Here is a 5,074-nt window from a genome sequence, read left to right as displayed (position 1 = left end):
ATCAGTCAAGTTTATATATAATGAGTCATAAGCCTATTTGATGGCATATTTTAATGTAACTGACTGAAATTGATTCCATTTGAACATAATAGAAGGAGGATATTGCTCTCAAAAGTCAAAAAGGATATATAGAGCACACGTATTATTTTCTCGTATGACTTGTATCTCACGTAATTTTGACATCTACAAAGAGGATAGAATTAAGTTGAAACAAATCAAGCTTAAGACTCGCAAAAATTTTGGTTTTCACCTCAATTAAAAACATTAATTTATTAACATAGCTAGTTTAACTCATCAAAACTTAAAATATGATTCGCTCAAACTCATGAACGGACTCAAAACACAGTATAATTGATATAAATTTTAAATTATAAAAAATTATTAATTATATATTANNNATATGAGTTCAAATCAAATTTAAATTCTGTTCATACATTTTTCTTAGGGCAAAAAACGTGTTTAAGCCATGGGAGTGAAATATTAACGGAAATCAACCAAACAGAATTGCTAGACAGCAATCAACCAGAACCAAATTACTATATAATTCGAATATAATCGTTTCGAATTAAATTCTCATGTAGTTCGAAATGAATCAACTCGAATTACATGCATGCAACAGAATAATGTAATTCGAAACATATTGTTTCAAATTATAGTAGAGTAATTCGAATTAACTTAATTCGAATTACTAGGTTAGGCCGAACAAGGAAGTAATTCGAAACATATTGCTTCGAATTATGTAGGTATTGTAATTCGAATCCAATTGATTCGAATTATATATATATAGTGTGAAATTAGTTGATTCGAATTACAATGACCGGAGCTGTATATATATGCTGTGAACTCACGTTGCTCTCAATAAAGAGGTGAGATGGGTAGTGAGGATAGTTTCCTAGTGCTGGTACATCACAGAGGGTCGATTAAGAGGAAAACTCGGTCCGGCGTGAAGTTCACTGATAATGATCCCCTATGTATTATCGTGACGCCGACAACCACCTACGATGCTCTTGTTAGCTCTGTGCTGGAGAAGCTCGGTCTCGAAGGAGTTAAAAGGGTTAAGAAGTTTTTCTATCGCATTCCAACGGCGATGCTTCATGATACTGTGAAGTATGATTGTTTCACGATCGGGAGTGATGAGGACTTGCAGGTTATGTTTCTCTGTCGTAGGCAGTTTCCCGAGGTAAGGACACCAGAGTTGTTGGCAAAGTTGGTTGATGTGGTATCTAGCTCGGGTGGTTCGAACCAGAATGCCAATACTATAGCCGCGGTTGCGGGCTCGAGCTCGAGACCTGCGGTTGCTTCATCCTCCGTTCCTGTGTCTGAGCCACCGATGCAGCCTGTTGCCTCCCCTTTGTTTGCCGTTGATTTGAGCGGCACTGTTGGAGACGAGGCTCGATATGCGGAACATGTTCCCACCGAAGTGCATTGTCCTACACCGACTGGTGTTGGTGAGGGTTTGTTTGATGACGCAGATGACGATGACGTCGAGCCGGATATGATTGCTGATGACAGCGGCGATGATCTTGGAACTACTGATCCGGGAAGGGCTACAGGTGGATCTAGTTCTGGCACACAGCAGTACCCACCTCATTTTTCATCGTTGGACATGGATGCCATGAGGCAGGTCGAAAATCCTTTGCAGGCCTCTGGATTTGGCGCCAGAGATATGGAAGGGTCTGCCGGTATGACGGAGTTCCAGGTTGGCCAACAATTTCAGGATAAAGATGAGGCGCTATTGAGTGTGAAGACTTACAGCATCCGCCAAGGGGTCCAGTACAAGGTCGTTGAGTCTGACTACCGCAGGTATGTGGGAAAGTGTTCTGAGTTTGGGAATGGGTGCACATGGTTGATTCGGTTGAGCCTCCGACAGCGGAAGGGTATCTGGGAAGTGAAGCGGTACAACGGACCGCATACTTGTCTCGCCACCTCCATCTCCAGCGACCATAGGAGTCTGGACTACCATGTGATAGTGACCTTCATTATGCCGATGGTTCGGGCTGATGCCGCCGTCAACATCAAGGTGCTTCAAAATGCCACGGCCGCACACTTTGGGTTCAGGCCAACGTACAGGAGGGTATGGATGGCGAAGCAGAAGGCCGTTGCCGTGATATATGGGGACTGGGATGAGTCGTACAACGAGCTCCCTCGGTGGGTGTTAGGAGTTCAGCTGACGATGCCTGGCACTGTAGCCGTCCTACGGACTTGCCCTGTTCGAGTTGGGGGACAGCATGACGAGTCTCAGGCTTATTTTCATAGGCTGTTCTGGACTTTTTCCCCTTGTATCGAGGCATTCCGTCATTGCAAGCCGTTGGTGAGTATTGACGGCACCCATCTATATGGCAAGTATGGGGGAACGTTGCTAGTCGCAATTTCACAGGACGGAAACTCCAACATACTCCCTGTGGCATTTGCACTAGTTGAGGGTGAGAATGCTGAGTCATGGTCTTTCTTTCTTTCCCACCTCCGTGAGCACGTGACACCTCAACCGGGTTTGTTAGTTATTTCAGATAGGCATAACGGCATCAAGGCAGCGCTCGAGGCTCCTGATGGGGGATGGCTACCTCCGGCTGTATACCGGGCGTTCAGCATTCGACACGTTGCAGCAAATTTCGCACTAACGTTCAAGGGAAAAGATGCCCGGAGGCTTCTCGTTAATGCCGCATATGCGAAGACCGAAGTGGAGTTCGACTACTGGTTTGACATTCTGCGCTCTGAGAATCCGGCAATGTGTGACTGGGCGAACCGAATTGAGTATTCGTTGTGGACACAGTACTGTGACGAGGGTCGGAGATTCGGGCACATGACGACGAATATCTCGGAGTGTGTCAATTCAATCCTGAAGGGGGTAAGAAACCTCCCTGTTTGCTCGCTGGTGAAGGCCACATACGGAAGGTTGGCTGAGCTATTTGTCCGTAAAGGTAGGAAGGCCGAGGCTCAGATGGGTACTGGACAACAATTCAGTCAATACTTAGTAAAGTGTATCGAGGCCAGCCTAAAGACAGCCAGGTGCTTCACGGTGACTGTTTATGACAGGGATAACTCGGAGTACACCGTGGCTGAGACGACTCCGACAGGTTCATTCTCACTTGGTACATACAGGGTTTCACTAGGGTCTAAGACTTGTGATTGTGGATACTTCCAAGCACTTCATTTCCCGTGTCCTCACGCACTGGCCTACTGTGCTTATTCACATCTTACATGGCAGCCTTACGTCCACCAGGTCTATCGCCTTAGTTCCGTTTTCGGTGTCTATCAGATGGGATTTACACCACCCATTCCGGAGGGTTTCTGGCCACCTTATGCCGGGCCAACCGTTATACCGGATCCGAACATGAGGCGTGCGAGGGAGGGTCATCCAAGATCCACACGCATTCGCACCAACATGGATGATGCAGATCCGAACCGGCCAAAGAGTTGTGGCCTCTGCAGGCAGCCAGAGCACACTCGTCGTAGTTGTCCACACGCCGGAGGACCCAGCATGACTGCTGGGAATTAATGGGAGAGTTGGTTTGTTTGTTTTTATTTCTTTTACCATCAGCACATGTATTTTATTTCAGTTAGCAACCATTGTTGTATGTGAAACTAAGTTGTATTCTATAAGTGATGAAACTTGTAATTCGTACCACATATGTATGTTGAATGTCTTTATAATGATGGAATTTAGTTACCAAAACAAACTACACTATCTGATGGGATGACTGATAATACATAACATAACATCAAAGTAACTGTTTGATGAACAAAAACATTAAGGAAACCATAGATAACACTGATAACCAACAATGAAGGTACATAATAGAAACATAACAACACGACATACACCACAATCCATAAATCATCTAAATAGGTGCGACCCCGTGCCACAACGGCGTGGCACCCGTGTCCTGTAACCCCTACGTATAAGTGGCTCCTGATCCTCAATCGAGTCGTCGCTGTCCTCCGGAACTGGGTGTGTCGGGGTCCTGGGCGGAACATGCACCGGTCTGGATGATGACGGGCCAGCAACTGAATGTGACCCCAAAGTATGGGCCGATGCTGGCGTCCCACCCATGGCAAAAGTATGCGCAGGAGGCACCGTGGCAGGCTTGTTCAGATCTACATCTAGCGGTGCCTGTGTCCCTGTCATGTGAACCCGTCCTGGTGCAGCCTCATCCTCCTGCATGATGGTCCGGATATCCTCAAGGAAATGCGGTCCACCAAACTCGGCCATAATGCCCTCACTAGTCATGAAGTCTGGAAACATCGAGCCCGGACTCACCCATGGAGTACTCTCCTGAAGGGTCTGATCGTCACCGGGAACACCTACGAAATAATCTCCAAGAGGTCCACCCCCAAGCCCAGCGTCAGTGTCAGTCGTGGGATCTCCAATACCAGATCCATGCCACTCACCATCATGCCCGCCCTGATGGGCCCTATCAACCCCCGCAACATCACCTCCTCCAGCTGCACCCCCCCAGGCTGATGGGCACCCTCTCTAGCAGCAGGCACCCTCCTCCTGCCTCCACGACCACGCCGTCTCACGCCACCCCTAACTGCGTCCTGGACGTCATCCATAGCATGATCTACCCAATTCCACTCACGCTGGCTACGACGTGTCCCGACTCGTGCTCTCCTCTCAATACGACGTCTGTCAGGAACATCGTCAACTCGGTCCATTGACTCGGTCCATATCTGGTACTCGACCTGCACCCCTCTGCATCGCCTCATCCGGAATAGGAATACCTCTAGGATCCCCCAATAACATCTCCGGTGACAGGAATCTCTTTCCGTGCTGATACCACCATGTCAAGAAATCATGCGAGGGACCGGGGTCGGGCACGATGTCGAACTGTAAAATGTGCTCCGCACACTCCTGCCAGTGAAGATGCCACTCAGCTAAGTGCGCCGGGAACCAACGGTCACTGGTGGACGAAATTGTGATCCATGTTCTAACTATTTTGAGATGAAAGCTTTATTATGGCACTGGTTGAATTCACAACTCCGTTCAACTAACCAGCAAGTGTACTGGGTCGTCCAAGTAATAAACCTTACGTGAGTAAGGGTCGAATCCACAGAGATTGTTGGTATGAAGCAA

Source organism: Arachis duranensis, chromosome 4, assembly GCF_000817695.3.
Source record: "Arachis duranensis cultivar V14167 chromosome 4, aradu.V14167.gnm2.J7QH, whole genome shotgun sequence".
In the NCBI taxonomy this organism is placed as follows: domain Eukaryota; kingdom Viridiplantae; phylum Streptophyta; class Magnoliopsida; order Fabales; family Fabaceae; genus Arachis; species Arachis duranensis.
Note: the sequence above shows the minus strand (reverse complement) of the source record.